Below are 18,752 nucleotides of genomic sequence, written 5' to 3' on the forward strand. Positions count from 1 at the left end.
CTGTCAACGTTTTTTTTTGTTTGTTTGTTTGTTTGTTTTTTTGGGTAGGATTCACTGAGATTTTGAAATGACAGGGCCAGAGGCACTGAGAATTGACTGGATTTAAGAAAACTCCAGAACAACTTGTTTAACATCACCCTAGTCCTGGTATTAGCATTTGGCAGATTCCTTTAAGTGTACAGATCCCTAAGCCTTGGCCACACATTATTTCATGCCAACATTTAATTGTTCACATGTTTTCAAGTAATACAAAAACATGTACTGATGTTTAATGGGATGCTGAAATAGGATTGTCTTCAGAGCAATTTTGTTTTGACTTTGCAGACTTGCCACTCTGAAGAACTAGAGTGAGGATAAGCAGATCACGATCACAGGAGGCAGACTAAAACGGACCTTCTCTTCGGAAGTCTCTAGGTCCCCTAACCCCGCTCCTCAGCTTCCAGGAGTTTTATCTATCTTTGCTTGGGCTGACCCAGAGCTGGCAGGAACGCTCCTTCAGCATCTCATTAAATTTCTGCAGCTGCTCCATCCTCAGGAAAAGCTCTTCCTCCTCAAGGTCTTTCTACCCCAACAAACACGCAGCTCGGAGCCTCAATGTTACATTTCTACACAAGTGCATCAACCAAGCCTGCCTTGGGGCCCACTCGTGCCTCTGCCCTAGCCAGCAGTTGCAATGCCAGCAGAGCTACAAACGCCTGCCTTTGTGGGAGTCCCCTGTACGATGAGATTATAACTGCTTCAAGTTTTTAAGCAGGTGAAAGCTTTCCCTGAGAGATAAAACGGCACTTGCTGCTGCTTGGCCAAGAACCTACTAGCAAATAATCCCAGCTGAGACATACCAGGGAACTTCGGTTCTGCAGGCACAGAGCAAAAAGCCTGTCCTTCAGGCCTGCTGGCTTCCTGCAGCATCCCGTCTTGGTCCACTGAATTTACTTACTGTGGAATCCAAAGGTGACCTCAGGACCTGCAGTACCTTCAGCTAATTCAGCCAGACACAATATTATCTTGATTTAATTAGTTGATTCTGCACTCCTTATTTGAGATTTATGGCTGCGGTTTTGCAGCTGGAATGTACATAAGGGCCCTTCTCATGCTGTCACTTTTCTGAAAACATGCACTCCTAGGAAGCTTTGGAACGCAGATTAAGCAGGACAGGAAATTAATACCCCATCTCTCAAACATCACAAAATCAGATTAAAAGAAGAAAAAAAAAAAAAAGGAAAGAAAATCAAATCACGGTATTAACAAACAAAAAACTTCACATATTAAGCAGCCCCAGATGGCATCAGCTAGGAAAGGTAAGAACAGCCCATCCATTTTAACACTGAAATCTATCACCATTTCAGGGAAGTGAATTGGCACCTAAGCCATAGGTCCATTAGGGCCCCAAGGTAAAGGGCAAGGGAGCTGTTCTGAGCCTAAAACTGCCCTGGGTAACTCTCAAGCACCTACTGGAGCTGCTGGTGGGCATCCAGGCCTTCGTCATCCTTCCGTAGGCCCCACCACCGCTCCAAGCAACGTTTCCCTCATGGCAAGCAGAAGACCACAGTGAACGTGCCTTCTGAGAAACAGCCAGGGCAAAGACAAAAAGAAACATGCCTCAATTCAATATATTCTTGTAAATACTTTCCATCTCTTTCACTAAGTGATGAGCATCAGCAGAAAGACACCTGAGCATCATTAGCACATCAGGCAGGCAGGACACGTAGTCTCCATTTCCACTAATGAGCCTATTAATTTGTACTCTAAAAGAAGCCTGGCTGGTCAATGAGAAGAAGAGAGACTGGAGTCTTTGATGCGGCGTGCAAAGCCAGATAGTCCAGGGGACATTCATAAGGGTTTGCTTTGAGACACTCTGTGCAGCTGGGACTGCCATTTCACTCTGCTGTGAAAGATGCAATACAGCTGCAGCTTGCACACTGCGATAACGGTAATTTCAGGTTTTGGATGGCTTCAGAAAAAAAAAGCCAACAAAAACAACCCTACAAACCACCAAAAATACCACCTCACTTCTCTTCTCTCACTGAAAAACCCCAGGGACCGTATCAACAGTGTTAGCTATATTAGAAAATACCAGCGTCACCTTGCTCCAGAGCCACCCTTTCTCCAAACTAAACAAATGTGTTAAAATAATTCTTCCAGGTGAAAGAAAAGCCAGATACTTCCTGCCAACATGGAAATCTGTTTGCTCAATTTCCAGTACCACTGCACAGGTCTCTGCCAGGTAGGACATGGCAGCCTCCGCTTTGGGTTCCCAGTAGCAGAACCGCATGACTGAACTTAAGCCGGGCAGAGCACAGCAAGAAACTTTGCTTTTAAATGCCTGCACCTTTCCCCCAGCTAAGTGACAGAAAGGACAAAAAATCAATTCACCAGAAGTTTGAAATTTCCTGTCATCAGAAAGCAAGATAGAGCCCTTCAGTTCACACATGAAAGAACCCGCCTGATTATATATCTTCTTTTCAAGGTGCTTTTATACTGCCTCCAATTTTTGAAGTTAGCCTATTACACCAAAGATCTTTCACAGCTGAACCTACAAGTGAAACGTCCCATTTGCACCAGGTTTAATGCTACGAGGATGTAAGAAATACCACTATCATAACAAAGAACCACTGCCAAGCTACAATAAGGTCACAGAAGTGAACTTTATTGACTCAAAAGCTGCAGAAAAGTTCAAACGGTCAGGAGGAGTCGCATCCCTCCAGATTCAGTCTGGGGATGTGTGCGTATGGTGGGGTGAGGGTGGAAGCTATAGCGAAATGTTATATAAATGTTAAGTTGAAGATGCTGCCTTAATGCTACGGTTATCTCTCTGGAAACTGCGGTATTAACAGGATATATCTGTCAAAACTGGGAGATTCAGGTTTTAAAAAAAGCAAATGTTGGCACTGGGTGTTCATCTGCTCCATTTATCGTGGATTGTTGAAAGCGGTAAAGGTCAAATCACTACTTCTGCAGAAAACTCCTTACAAGTGGATAAACTTTGGCGATGGGAAAGAAAGGTCAGATCAATAATGCCATGTAATCTCTCAGAGCCAGCCAATGCTCACCATCTGAAAGGCTGCAAAGATTGCTTCGTTGCTGGGACAGTTCTGAACACACAAGGGTACTGGATGCGGAAAGGAAGCCATCCCTTCCACAACCCCTGCTGAGCTCTTGGGGTGAACGGGATACGCACCAGGTGAATTTGAAACATGTAGTTCTCCATCACACCCTTTGGTAAAGCATTACAGGCAACCACAAACCAGAAGCCCTAAGGCTAGGACTTAAGGAGAGCTGTATCAAACGGCTCTCAGAGGTAAAGGTTTTCCCTGGATTTTAGAGCACTCGCTTGGTAGGCAATCCACGTTTATAGGCAGAGGGAGCTAACACCCAAGATGCAAAAGCACCACGACCCCAAAGCCGCACAATCCCAACCCAAGCAACTTCAGCCAAGCCCCGCGCCTGAGCCTCGCTGGCACCCTCTGGGGCTGGGAATGTGAAGGGGAGATGCTCCCACCCCGACCCCTCCCGAATAGCCAGGAACAGCCCCAGAGCCAGCCCGATGCTCTGATGCTCCCTTACGAGGGGGCTCGTGGCCTCCTACGGGGTAAATAAAAATTGCCGTCCTCATCTATGAGCAGAGCCAAGCCCTTCTCTGCCCCAAAAAGGCCAGCCACAACGGAGAAGAGGAGATTTACTTAGTAGTGAAATTACATTTTAAGTGTGAAGTACCGAAAGGAAGCCTGGCTCTCATCAGTCAAGGTTCCTGTCCAGATCAGTATGGATTCCTTATGATTTATTGCTTTCAGGGCAGAATACAAGGGGCTATACAAATATTTGAATTTGTGTTATAAACATTACATCCAGAATAATGTTGGGTGCTTAGAGGAAAATGAAGGAATTTTTCAAGGAGCTTCTCTTGCCTACTTGAGAAATCTAACGCTTAAAAAAATAAAAAGAAGAGGTTTCTCTCGGATCATATGTTCCAGACTCTAGTCCCCATACTGCAGGATAACATGAACTATTGCTTGTTACAGTGCTACGTGGTGCTGAGAAACACTTGTGCTTCAGCAGAAGAACTGACCACTGGGAAAGAGCTACCAGGGGAAGGAAGTGCGTTGTTACAAGCACAGAGAACTTAATTATCACTAAATTTAGCACAGAGGCAGTAAACCTATTGAGAGAGTAAATGGATTTCTATTTAAATCTTACGTTTTCCCTTTCTAATTTCACCAGACAGAGAAGCAGTGCGATATATTTAATCAATACTTATTGTATCTACGGTAGAGCCATCACTTTCCTTGCCATCATAATTCGGCTGGCGCACATTTTCAGAACCTGAGCGTTGGTAGCACAGGCGCTGTGAGACACCCTGGAGTGACAGCCCTGCCCACGGTGCAGATGGAGGAGCTTTCTGCTGGCCCTGATTCTTCCCACGGGTAGAACGAGCTTTTCTACCTTTACATTTAAATAGAAGGACCTGGTGGGATAAGGTTGGAAAACACATTTATAAATCCAGCCAAGCACCTTTAAGACCCTCGCCCGTCTAGGATCCAGACGCTGACCCAGCTGGAAGAACAGGCTGCTGGGTCTTACACCAAGGCACCAAGTAAACCGTTCATAGCAGTTCTGTAAAGCGGATTTGTAAGGACACAAAGCAATGCTGATTGTTTATTTTCACCTCCTATTTGGCAGAGCACACAGAAATCCCCCTGCCCAGCCCAGCACTGGAGAACACAACCCCCTTTTAAGAAGCCACTGGTAGGAAGGTACCAAAGCTTAGCGAGGTGGCTTCCAGTTAGAGAGGACGCACCGCATCCATCCGTATGGCTCTGGGCACTGGTTATCCGTACAGCTCGTGTTATTTTCGCCTTGTTTTCTACTTGCATTCACCTCCAGCAGCTGCGATAGGGGTGTCTGGGTGAGCCCATCCCGGTGGGGAGCGCAGAGCCGTGAGCTGGGCAGCGCGCCCTGCGAGGGGGACGCGCTGCAGCACCCCTCCCAGCCGGGCTCTCCCATGGGAGCTCGGGTGCAGGCACAACCAGCATCCTTCTGGGGCTGCCTGCAAGGACTACAGACCTCCCTGCGTGGAGTTGTTGGGATGGGATAGGATCCAGTAGAAAACGCCCCACCGTAAGCACAAAACGCACGGTGGCGAGTGATTAGCCTCTTCAAAGGATCAGAGAAGCTGAACCAGGGAATCCGAGCCTGCACTGTCAGCCAGGCCGCCTCCCCGCAAGACCGATTTATCCCTCCAGTCCTTCCCCGTCCAGCTCCGCCTTGCCCAGGCTCTGGAGGAGCCGGGAGTGACTCTCAGCGTGCGGCACGGGGCGACGCGTGCCCTCTCTTGTTATCCCCGCCACCGCCGCTCTGCTGACATGCTCTTCAAAGCCCACCGCGCAGAGCTGGCCTCAGAAGACAGACCCAACTTTGCCAGTCCATTAGCTCGGCAACATATAAGCTAATCCTCAAAGAAGCGAGCGTAGGCTGTGAAGAGTGAGCCTGCTAAAGCTCCGAGCTGCTGCGGCCCTCCTCCAAGCTTTGAAGCCCTCGATTTAACCAGCACCGCTGCCTGAAAAGTGCTGCTGCTGCTCCTCCGCCATCCAGCAGCCGCTCGCCGCAGCTGTTAACACAGACTTGGCAGCCCAAGGTAAAAGCTCGGTGTCTCACAAATATCGCTGACCCATTTCATTAAAAAGCAGTTTGATAAACAGCAGTGGAACGAAGCAAAGCACTCAGTGCTGCCCTGCAAGTTTGAGAACGGTAAGCAAAAAATAGCGCTGGGAAGCATTTATCCCTTCATCTTACAAATAATTAGAAATACATGAGATTGCGTTACGCTTTTTAAATAGGCTGTAGTAATGGCTTGTGGGAATACAATCCAATGACAATAGTTTATCATGGTAAAGTCAGCTCTGTAGGGTTACAGTATGCCAAGTCTAAATGGGAACCATTTGTTTCCCTTCTGCATTGCAGCAGAAGCTGGCGCACTTTTTATGGGAGCATCGCTGACAGCCTCCAACTGTTATTTTTTTAAATTAAACGCCGTGCCTACCGAGCTAACAGGAGCGCAGCCACTGAGGATCCTCTGTAAGTTCCTGTAACCGCGCACACCGCACTTTGTAGTAGCAGATAATAAAATTTGACAAAGCATTCTGTAATTACTGCTCTGCTTTACGGAATATTACTAATACGCGTGCTGTGCTGCTCTTGTAATGAATGACATGTCACCGAGAGCCTGCTGCTTCTTTACACTGAAGTCACACAGAAGTAGCCCAGTTGAAACATGTTAGTGGGTTTGCTGAAAGAACAAGAGGCTTTGCTATTTGCGCCTATGTTAAGAACAAAAACTCTCCCTCACCAGGCGCCCTTACAAGTCCTTATTCCCCTGCTAGCACTGATTTCTGTAACATGCTCTGCATGTTACAGACCTGGGACCATGCTCTTACCCTGGGACCTCTTGGGAGCAGAAGATAAGGCAATAACTGCTTACAAAGGGATGTATTGCTCAGAAAACATATTACATATGGCATTAGGAGCTCTTGTGACTGGATTCTTCTTCTCACCCAAAGCATCTGCTCTCACTTTCCAGATACCAGGAAGGCTGATGTGCCTGGGAGACAACAAATACTGCAGCTTTCCACCCCTGTAATTTTATTTTTTTTTTTCTTTTTCTTCCTTCAGGAATTGTTATGCATAGAATGCATCCTCAGAACCCATCCTCAGCCCCGTGCCCTCCCCAAAAAATTTTTAAGCCAGCCCTTGTTGCCCCAGCTCCGCAGTCAGACCTCCTGGTGCTGACCAGCCCCGTGCACCCGCAGCCCCAGCTACACCAGCTTGGCCCTGCTGCTTCTTTGCATGCTAACCAGCATCGCTCTGGTCCTGATAACAAGGAGGTCTTCAAACTACAAAGTAGGTTTAAACAATCGCTTCAGTCCCACTAAATTAAACAGGCTATTACAGAAGAATAGCTTTACCACTGGACTGTAGCAGGTGAATAAATTTTCCCGGAGCGGGCTGGTTTTGTTCCATCAAACCCTCTCCCCTTCCAATGATACTCCATCCCTCGCATTGCCCCGACAGATTTTTGTATGCATAACTTTTTCCAGATGGCAGATTCGGTGCAGACAGTAATTTACATAATTTAAATCTGCTTACTAGCATAAATTACATGACAACACACCGCAGGTTTTCCTTCCAGCTCCCCATGCCGCTCTCCCCGAGGTCTCGGCGGTGCCCGGGTGCGGGGATGGATCGCAGGTGGCCTCGGGGAGCACACGGCGCAGCTCCGCAGGCGGAGGAGCTGAGTCAGGAGGAGATCTCTTGGTGGCCATAATTCATATCTGAACACGCTCCAAGCAGCCACGTTAGGTGTTAAAGTGAACTCCATTAGCAGACATAGCTGCACGGCTGCTTGGGTGCAAGAAGGTCAAGGGAATCCTCTGGTTACACAGTTGGATTTTCTCCCGAGCAAAGATACAAACTAGGTAATGTTCCAAGCAGGCTGAAAAAAATATGCTTTAATACCGGTTATCTTCTTCCTTTCTATCCCTACACAAAATGTAATTAATTCTTTATTATTTAAACAGGTTTACCATTTAGAGCTCTGTTTATTGGCTTTCAAGAAAATGCAATATACCTCCCTGAAAATATTTTGTCATTGAAACTATTGAAACCTATCTGTGTCAGGTTTTGAATAGCACTCTGGTCTTTATTTGGAAAATCATGCTCCTGCAGCTCCAAATAAACTAAGAAAAATCTCAGAGAGCCATTAGGATCTTCAGGAGGTCAGACTCCCACTGCAGATGGGGTTTGAAAGGAGATCTGCTCAGACTTGTGCAATGCACACATGGGCACGGGTGTGAAAATGTCCCTGTGATTGGCAAGTCAAAACTCACAATGGTTTAGGTGCATACTAAGTAAAAACAGAGCCATGTTTTGTCGAACACTAAGGGCGACTGGCTGCAAGAAAGCCCAATTGCTCACTCTGCAAGAAATCATGGACAAATCTAATCCAATTATTCCCGCTGAGCATAAAATGAGGAAAAAGGAAGTGCTAAACACATGATTCAAGACTTTTAGTAGGACAACTTAAGCTGCACAAAAGTGACGTTAAAGCACTGTAGAGCAAAGTGGCGACGCTCTCACACGGGTCTGCTTTTCTGAGCCCAGGGGCAGGGAGAAGTAGGAACCACTTCCCCACAGCAGAGGCAGGTCTGTTTGGAAGAAATTGCAAATATCCAGAGATAGTTGTAATTAACTAGGAGAGATGTGACTTGCACACCTCCCTGGAAAGCTGGGATGAGCGGAAAGTTCTCAGACCTTATACATATAGCACAAAGCTGATGTCAGGCTAAATGTCGGAATTAACAGTTATTGAAATTAAATGCCTGAATCAAAGTAGCCTAACCCAAACACTCAGCCCCCTCACACATTCCTGAATTTTTGTTTAAAAAAAGCCAAAAACCTACACTACAGAACCCAGTTCTTCCTCCCCACCCTATTTCATAGGATGGAGTCATTGAAAATAGGAATATTCCACAAAAAAGCTTTTATTTCATAACAGACAAAACTATTCCACGGCTTGTTTTCTCCTCATTATTTGGTGAGGGAACCAACATCTTTGAACACACAGTTCAAACCTCGCTCTGAATCATTTTTCTTCTTTCTGATCTTTCCTATATGCTCATCGCAATATCATCAGTGCATTTCATTACCCATTCTGGGGAAGAAATTGCCTTTCCTCAGAGTGATTCAGAGGTGAGAGCAAGAGCAAAGTTTTCCCTTCATTTATGGTATGCCGTCTGTGTTGTGGAGGGAAGGAGGGAGAACTGGGGAACGCTCGGGTGTACCTGTGGATTTCAGATTTGAGATGGAACTGGGAGTCCTCAGGCCCCAGGGTCATAAACTGAGCATCCAGAAAACCACAGATCACACGAGGATTTCCAAAACACACGACTGGAGTGACCTTCACACAAGTGCTGCCATTGAGACAAGCTCAGAAGACAAGATCCCCCGGTAGCATTCGGGTCCATTAGCTAGGATATTGCTCTTCATCTGCCGGCAGACCCTTGTCTCGCCTACGCACTTTCCAGGATCTGCAACAAGTGAAATAAGGCCTTGCCAGCTGTAACCTCCAGCATATTATAGCCCTGCTTTATCTGCAGGACTTGTTCGTACTCTGCTTCCCCCATCAGCAGAAGCCAGACTGAGATCAGGGCAATCTCCTCTTTATAATTCAAAGCAACACGTTGATCAGAAAAATGTGCGTCTGCATGGCCAGTCAGGATGAAATCACTCAAAACAGAAACTTACTGCCAAATATGAAGTTATTCACCTTCTAGAGAGCTCCGGTTTATATAGAACATAAGTTTCTGTCCCGAAATATACCCAGTAGCAACTGAAACATGAAAGCACTCAAAACAGAAATGTGCTGGCAAACATGAAATGCAAATGTACTCATTGCCAAAGAGCCCCACTATGTGCAGAACATAAGTCTGAATCCCAAAATAATACCCAGTACCAACTGAAACACACACATTTCCCCACATCTTGTCTTGCTTCCTTCAATTTAGCAGCACAATGAAGTAATTTCCATAGTTAACATATGCACTATATTAAGGGTAGCCAAGATTTAACATTCTTTTGTTAATTTGGCAGAGGGGAAATACACAATAGGAGAGAGCCCTACAATTTGCAGCCATCTGTGATACTGAAAACAGTAATAAACTTGAAAAGTGCTGTTATTATACATGTTATCACTCCTAGGAAGCCAATGTCTTCAAACATTTATGCTTTTTATGTCTAAATTAATGCTTCTTAATTTCTGTAGGAAGAAAGTGTTTTCAGACATCTCTTTCCATTATATGACCATTAATCTTGTCCACTGGTTTGAGCTCCTGTAGTACAATACAATTTACACTGTCACAGATCACTGGATAAGTCATACTCAATTATAAATGTAAGACGCTAAATTACTTAATGCTGTTATTTTTGGGGTTGTGACAGGCTCCACTAGCACTCAGTGTCTTTGGCCACTTCATCTCCCTGCAGAGAACACCTCCCAGTCTGACGGGGCACATCTATCACTGAACTCATTGCTTTGCTTATGAAGTGAACCTGAAGTTTCACGACTGACAGTAAAACCAATATTTTAAATTAAAATGTGTGTAAGAATATTCATAGGCTTCTTAGAGTGACAGGTCTATACGTGATTGCATCCCCCACCCCCGCCTGGGGATGTTTGCTGTCCTGATGATGAATCTCCCATTTACCTTCTGCTGGGGAAAAATCATACAGACTTCTCAGCGTGCAAGCGCCACGGGTCACATCCATCATCCTCAGGCCTCTGTTTTACTTTTAATTACTCTGCTCCACTCAGGAACGCTACTTCTCATCATAAACGTAAGGAGAATGTAGCTTTTAATTTGCAGAACAGCCATTAAATTCCCTGCTTCAGTGACATCAATTTGCTGGTGCTCTTCGTACTAAGCAAGAGATGATGTTACCTTTCTTTCAGGCTTCACGAAAGGATAAGTTTGCCCAAAGTCACAATCACTTTACAATTAGTCATATCTCACGTCCACACGTTTCCTGCGATGCTGCATTTAACTAAGGCCTCCACGGAGAATTGTTTTCAATTAGCAGCAGGCAAAGTTACGGCTGCATGTTTTTAAACGGATAATTTAAGACTGATTGTTATGCCTGGGACAGACACTTCAGTTTGGACATCCCAGTTTAACGTTACCCAGTGCAGCTTTTTGTTGTCGTGTGCAAGCAGACCCCATTTTCCTGGGATCAGAGGGATGAGGAGTTTGACACCAGACTAAGAGTTTACTGAAACGCAAACCAAAAAGTGGTCAGAGCAGTGTCCTACTGTCGTCTCCTGAGCAGAAGCAGCATGTGAGGCCTCGGTGTCGCTCCCCTCGTGCTCCGGACACCAGACAGCGCCCCTGAAACCCACCCACCCGCCGCCACGCTGCCCCGGCACCCATGGGCACCCCCACGAGCAAGTCTCCAGTCAGGCGTTGGGGACACACGCGTCCCCCTTTAGGAGCAGAGGGGGTAAACGAGCTGCAACGGAGGTGCTGTGGGCCATCTGAAAGCCTTTCCGAGGACAAGAGCTGGGGAAGGCACCCACTGATTCCTAAGGGCTCTTCTGAAAGCAGGGCCCATTCTGCACCCAGCCGGGTTTTCCCACCCATCACGCTGATGGAGGATGCAAAACCACACCAGGCTAGCATCCAAAGTAACACAAGAGAGGGTGGTTGACTTCAGCTATTTGGATTACATTTGAAAATCACCAACAGAACTTAAGCAGCAAAATCCCACTCTGTCTACACAGGCCGCGAGGCTGACTTCCAGCTCTGGGAGAGAAGCCTACCCGCACGGCCTGCCTCCTGCCTCACAAAAGCACGTAGGGCATGCCAGACAGGCCCTATGGTCACGTATGGCTCTTAGAAAGCCAGAGGATCGCTCAGCTGCTGTGCGATTTATGACAGGACGTCAGCTTTACCGCAAAAATTAAGCCAAAAGAAGATATACTTAATTTTTCCTGTGACACTGACATCTTTCTTAGCATTATATTAAATACTCTGAAGGGAATTTCCAATGCTCTCACTGTTTGCCTTAGCCTGTTCCTGAGAAGGTTAACAGAAAAATCAGCATTAACCTCAGTGAGAACAGAGAGAATGAGAAGCTTGCGGGCTACTGTTCATCACTTGACTTTTTTTTTTTTAAAAAGCTCTCTTACACGGTGAGATCCCACCTATTTTGTGCAGCACATTTACACACCTAAAATCCAGGTGAGCATTGCATAGACCAGACAGCGACAATGGCACGTTTCCCACGTGAAGCACAGCTCCGCAGCAACTCGAGCATTTGATTTGGTACAGAAGGGCCAGGACATCGAGGTTCTGAGCATTTCGGCGTCTGCAGTGAGAACCAGCAGGAGCAGCCTCGTTCAGCACGAGGACGGAACGGCAGGGGAGATGCTTCCTAAGGTGGGAAATAACATTGCTCCGCCACTTTTATTTCCATATAAATCAAAACTTGTCCTTCCAGGAGTGCTGCTGGTACCAAATTACCCTCGCGCAACAAGCTTTTGCTCAAGGAAAATAAATTCCTTGAGAGAAGATATGCCTAAAATCCAGTAACCTTTTACCAGAATCAAGACTATTTGCTACAGAGAGCAAATGCAGAATCACCTGGAATAACTCTCATCCTGCAACAACGTATTTCCATAGAAGCCCCAGTTGCAGATATTATCTTAAACAAAAGCTTGCTTAAAGAACTGCTCATTTACTAAGATATGAGCATGTAAAATGCTTTAAAATAAGTTAAATTCAAGTGGTTTAAAGTATTAATGGGAAGTTTATCCAAAGCGCCTATATATTTCTGAAAGCAGCTAGTTGTTTTTTTTTTTTTTTTTAAGAAACTAGCTTAGAAAAACATAGTCCAATAGGGTTTTAATAAATGTAAATAATATTACGATAAATGGATAAAATGGAGGTAGTTGAGCTGATAGCATGAACATGAATTCCCTGCTTGAATATCAGGACTTACATGTGCAGCATTCAGGAATAAAATGAGCAAAACTTTCACAGCCTGGGCTCACAGGCTCCATGGTACTACTTCTATTATTGATGTAGAGAAAGGGATGAGCAAAGGGTCAAGATCTGCAGATGGTAACAGCAATCAGTCAAACCTAATGGAGACTACAAAGAACACTGAAATTGCGTGAACTTGAGGCCAGATTAAACTCACTATTAACAAATGAACCACAAAAGAAACTGGAAGATATAATCAGATTTATTTGCAAAACTTGTCTGATTTTAAGTTACTTGCATTGTGACCTGAGGGATACAAAAAAATAAAATCAGAACTAAACCAGAGAGCACCTCTGCCCCCCACAGCGCCGCAGACAGGGCCCTGCCAGGCGGGGAGGGAAGGAGGAGGACACCAGCCCGGATCCCTCCCATCACTGTTGCATCCGAAGGCAACGCTTGGTGTGGCAGGAATATCGGATCCAGGATGGCTCACAGAGATTCAGCACCCTGGAGATAAGTCACCGCAATGGCCAAGCTCTGGAGAAAGCTTCTCCTGCCAAGAGGGAGCGCTGGAGCTGCCCCCGTCAGAAGGCACGTCACAGGGACCGTAGGCAAGCGACGGTCAGGGCAGGACACTGCCATTCAGTGCAGCAGAAGCAGCAAGTTCACGTACGAGCAGAAGGCACGCTCCCACCCAGCGGGCCTGGAGCTCCTCGCTGGGAGGAGGCAGGGCTCAGCAGCGGGCCCAGGCTGCGCGATGGCCACGCGGCGCCCCGAGCCTGCAGCTCCAGCAAGAGCCAGAACGATGGGACGCAACAAATGGGAAATAAGAGGAACGGGTTTTTAGTTTTTAATTTCCTCCTGAAGACAGCGCGCTGCCAGTAAAATGTACATAGTATCTGGTAAATCTAGATGGTTAGACGATATAGCAATTGTATAAAATGTAATAGATGGTGAGCTCGTTTTTAACGAAAGATGAGAAATGCCGTCCTCAGTAATTGCATGAAAATCTTGGAATGGTAAGGAGAGAAAGAGAGAGGAGAAAGATAAAAATAGAGGAAAACTGACATCAAAGGCTCCAATTTTACTTTCTATTTCTTCTTTCCTTAACCTTCAAGTAATATGAGATGGGAAGAAATCTCTCAAAACAGAAGATATAATTCTATATTAGAAAAAGAAAATCAATGTTTCTCAAATGGCGGTTTATAAATTTATGATTGACTTACACAATCTCATGCAGTTTTAGTGATTTGCAAGATACTTCAAAGACAATATATTATCATTTAAAATCTATAAAGCAAAACACCAAATGTCATGAAACTCAAAAAAAAAAAAAAGATTCTGAACAGCAGTAAATATTGGTGTTTTATTTGCCTTTGGACTTCACATTTGTAAGCTATCCTCTGCAAACAGAGAAGGACAGAAAGATATTTTTCATTAAAAGTGTGAAGCAAGAAGTCACATCAACAATATCTAATCCAATCCTGTGAGCGAGTCTGAGGCAAAAAGCCCTGCAGATCTGCAGAGTGTGATTTTAGCCAAGCTTCCCTCTCCATAATTTGCTGCGATTTTGGGGGGGGTTGTTTGTTTGTTCTGAGATGGCATAAAGCTACTCTGAAACCTGCCTTTGAGATTCACACCAGAGACCTGGGGACAAACTCCTGGCTTGACAAATAAGAGCTGTGGTTACATTATTTATTTTACTTGCTTACTGCTGCATTCAATATTTGTTTATTTGTACTGATAAGGGGAGCTTTATTTTATTAATGAAGGATGTTCTAATAGGAAGCGTCACATGAAAGAATTGGACACATTAAGAATTTTTGGATCTGGCTTTAAGATCTCCTCGAAGTCCTCAGAAATAGGACCAAACTTTACTGGGTTGTACCACTGCTGTTAGCAGCCAGGCTTATGCAGGAATTTATGCAAGATGTGAATTGCTGGGACACATGAAAAGGTGAGCAGTCCTTTCACCCATCCTCTCAAAGAAAAAAATAAATAAATCACAAAACAAAGCTAATGCACAAGCATCACAAGCTGCTCCGCCTGCCCCCCTCCAACAGACACCTGCAGAGCATCCAGCGCTCCCAACCACCTCTGCAAAACTACCCCTGAAACCCAAACATTTTAATTTATTGCTTTCCACTAGGCTGAGAAATGTAAGGGAGGCTGCTATGCCCATCGGCTCCCGCAGGCCAGCCAGCCTGACCCCAGCCCGAAAGCGAGAGCAGAGATTAGCTCACCCTCCCAGGGAGTAACTTCAGCGCCTCCTTGAGCAATGACTTTACATTAGCCGCTGCACAAACCTGCTTAATGAAATACTAAACGCGCGAGGGCTGGCGTTTGTGAGGGAAGGTCGTGCCTGTACAGCCATTATTCAGCTACGCTCGATCGTGCCTTGGGAAGCGGGTTAACAAAATCTCATTGCTCAAAAAGCCTTCGGAATGACTTTGCTTTCAAAGCTCTGCACTCTGTGTTCCTAGAGAGCCCAGGTATGCAATTTTTCAGAGGAGAAATGCCATTTGGTAATTAGCTTAAGTGATGCAATTTTCTTCCGAGGATAACAACACTGACTCGTAACATCTGACGGCTGGTGACCTTTGCAGCTGCAGCTTCGTCCTGGAGAAGGACGTGAGAACAAAAAGGGGAAGAGAAGCCCTACAGCTGGCGACACAGGCACACCCTCATATCCACAGTGGGCACCAACAGGTCAGCGATGGGAACAGCCCACAAAGAACATCGCCTTGGTTCTCCTTTGCTGTTTTACAGCTTGTGATGCCCCACCACCATCCATTACCACTGAGCTAGCATTTGAGATTTTTTTTTCCTTGATATTTTATGAGAGTAATTTCTTTCCTGGGTTAAATAGGAAAGCCTGCAATATCCTATGTTGTGCGACCAGCAAAAGCACAAGCGGTCAGCCCTCGAGCCCCTCCACAGGAGGGCCTGACCGGTGCTCAGGTGCCACCGCAGCAGCTGTTGTTTATTCAGAAGTGGTCAACGCTGGTTATTCAGAAGCGGTCAACCCAGAGAACAGCGCACTGACGAGGAACGGAAACCACAGGAGCTGCTGGGCTTGCTGCACGCACACAAATATCCTGTTTCCGAACCGACACGGACTCAGACCGTCAGGCCATTTGTCGAGGTGTGACCGTCATCCTTGCCACTTCCTGGTGAGGGCTGCGTTGGCAGGCAGCGAGCGTAATCACCAGTCATTTCTGCTGAAAGATTTCCAAGCCTAATGTTTCTGGGATTATGCCCAGGATGGCAAGAGAAAGATCAATCTCAGCTACCTTCAGTGCGGCAGAAATTGATGCAGGGATATCTGCCAAGAGGCAACCTGAGGCAGCGCTGCAGTAGATGTTAACATGCACTAATTTGTTTCATGCTCATCAAGAATAAGCAAGACGCACTAAATTAACATACCAGACTTAGGGCTCACTAATGTGGGTGAGCGTACGGCAGAACTTGTCGGGGGGAAGGGAGGAGGGAACAGTCATTCTGAAAGGATTTTCCTCATCTCTGGTCATTCTCAGAGCTAAGAGCTGTATGAATCTGCATTTTTGGGCATATTTTATCATTGTATAAAGGTGTTTCTGGTCTAGCTAACAAAGCAAGTACAGAAAAGGCTACAAAAGGGAAAAAAAATATCCTTAAAGGAAAAAAGTATCTTTCAGTCTCTTATGAACTGATTTACCTTTTCCTTAGGAGCTTATCAAAACACTCCTATCAGACGAGGAACAACTTCTGTTTTCTATAACCAGAAGCCTCCATCCTGACCAGCTGTAACCACAGATGCCTCTGGACACGAGCTGCACAGCCCTTGCCATTTACTTCCTAACAAGTACGAGCTGATTGCGAGCACCTGGAACAGGACGTATGCTTCGGTACAGCTTATCCAGCAGGAAAGCTGGGGCTTTGAAGGACAAGGACTAATATTCTACAGAGGGCATCCATCAAAAGCATATCCAAAGATTATTAAAAATTAATATCAGGCTTTACAGTGCTACACCATATCACATCTCACTCAAACGTAACTGCAGAGCAGCTTACAAGAAGTATTAGTTTATCTGCAATTAAGTTGACTGCGGGTAACCCCTGCAGCTGTTCAGCAAGGCACAGCACTACCCAGCGTATCTTTGGTGCTGGAACGAAAAAACATTTTGCCCTGGAGCTACAGAGGGAACCAAACCCCCTGCTTCAGCTCCCCAGTCTGCCTGGGCAGGTCCTGCCCAACCTCAACACCTTTCCCATGCCCACCGCACGCTGGGGAGCAAGGCTGCTCGCCAGAGAGCCCCGGGGTAAATGCAGCAGCACACCAAGTCCTCGGACCCGCACAGGCAGGGAGTGCTGGAGGAAAGCACTCACCTCCTCTCCTTTGCCCAGAGGATGTTTCTATAAGACAAGTTACGTATTTTTTCCCCAACACACTTTAAAGCACAAACGTGAAAGATAAACAGACACAGGAGACCCCTCCCCTGCAACGGGGTGCAGCTCCCCCAGCCCCACCAAGAGGGGGTTCTTACCTCTTTTTCCCCACCTCCGCTCTGGTGCAACAACAACACAGAAGACAAAGGACAACCTCAGCATCCAGCAGCAGAAGGGGAAAGCCGCCCAGCCCAGCTCCTGGAGCCACCAGCTCTCACCGGGGCCAGGCAGGGAAGGAAGCAGCGGCAGGTCCCACCCCACCGCCAGGTTCCTGCCGCCCAGCCGGGGCTTGTTACAGGCCGGGCAGGTGCAGCAGCGGAGTCGTTACAACAGAAATCTCGCCTAGTTCTGGCTCCATGCACTGAGGTAGGGGAGGGTATTTCATAAACCCTTGGGAGGTAAAGTCAGGATTGCCGCAAAACCAAACCTTGCTTCAATACCCTGGATGGTTTGGCTTCCTCTTGCCCCTGTGCTGTTTGTCTAGGAGAAAGTTCAGCACAATCTCTTCCTGGGGGGAGCGGTGAGCTTACACCACCGTGACTCGTGCTGGCCATACAAAGTGTTTGCACAAATACATTCTGGTCACTCCATCAAGTGACCGGCAACCGTGTGGCCACCCCTCGGACAGGCAAAGGGCTTGGAAGCACTTCCCTGGGAACACCTCCACATTTAAGCAACTCGGCTGTTCTCAGATCTGTCAGTTAAAATTGGGCATGGAGGGTTGATTGCACCGATCTCCACGTCCAGATAGCATATTCGCTGACCTGTGCAAGAATTACTGGAGAACTTTACTATGTTCTCCTGATTTTATCAGTCTGATTTCTTACCAGGAAGGTTGGATGGCATTGCTGGCGTTGAAATGCACCTCAGCTACACTTTGCATTTAACAGTTCTGTTGAACACCTACAGTTTATAGGTGTTTTAAACACTTATAATTTAATAGCCCTATTTAAACACCTCATTGAATTCTGAAAATAACTTCAAGTTTTACTACAAATTTCTTTTGCCATGGAATGGTAATAGAGATTTAAAAAATGAGTTGAGTTTCCTGATCCAATATGTGCCATATTCATTCGGGGACAGAGCTTGTCACAGCTCTTTTTCAGTACTAAAGCAGTAAAGTTTCATTTGCCTCCCTGCAGAGGGTATTTTGCATACCATAAAAAAAGACCCTACAGCAGGAAAGTTTTCCTCTGTTCAGCATAACTATGCCTTTATCATCTTTTTCATTATGTCTCTTCATAATATGATAAATAATTCCTCTCCCTTCCTCAAAAACTGAACAGTTTCAGACTGCTGAGTAGTTTTTGTTCCCTGCCCTTCCCTGTTTAGCTAAACTGTACGTATTTCACTCAGCGTCTTCCCAAAAACCAGCTCCTCTGAGCCATCGTGGCTGGCGGGAGGACTGCCCGCGGCCAGGGGGCAGCCGAGGTGGATGCTCAAAGAGAAACACCGCCTCCAAAGGCAGCCACACCGCCTCGAGGCCTGCTGCTCCCGGGTGTCTGTACACATGGGGCGCAAACCACCCAAGCCTGCGGCTGGGAGCTTCTCTGCTCCCTGCCTCCCAACAGCTCCGTCTAGATGGGCCAGTCCGATTTAACGCCCATTTCGGCTCCTCCGTACAAACCACATCACGTTAGCCTGGTTCCACCAACGCCATTTTATCACCGCTCACAGCTTTCCTGAGGACTGGTTTAGGTTACGTCTGTCTTCACTTACTTGACATACCTTTAAATGAAGTATCCTCTGAGTCCAATTGACTCTGTCTTTCTTGCAGAGATGTTGTAGAAGAGA

General features: G+C 46.3%; 1 protein-coding gene across 3 annotated transcripts in view; it reads right to left on the reverse strand.

Moving 5' to 3' along the window:
• The window catches only part of LOC310904274 (schwannomin-interacting protein 1), a gene marked incomplete at its 3' end in the record, with an annotated part of 139,996 nt that overhangs the window by 118,739 nt on the left and 2,505 nt on the right, over nt 1–18,752 (reverse strand). For 2 of the 3 annotated variants that reach the window (XM_083848751.1, XM_083848752.1), the window contains exon 1: nt 17,057–17,259. The exons of the other annotated variant lie outside the window; for it this stretch is intronic. Of the gene's footprint in view, nt 1–17,056; nt 17,260–18,752 lie in introns of those variants that run through there. 3 annotated transcript variants of the gene reach the window in all.

This window comes from Anser anser (genome assembly GCF_964211835.1).
Source record: "Anser anser genome assembly, chromosome: 9".
NCBI classification, from domain to species: domain Eukaryota; kingdom Metazoa; phylum Chordata; class Aves; order Anseriformes; family Anatidae; genus Anser; species Anser anser.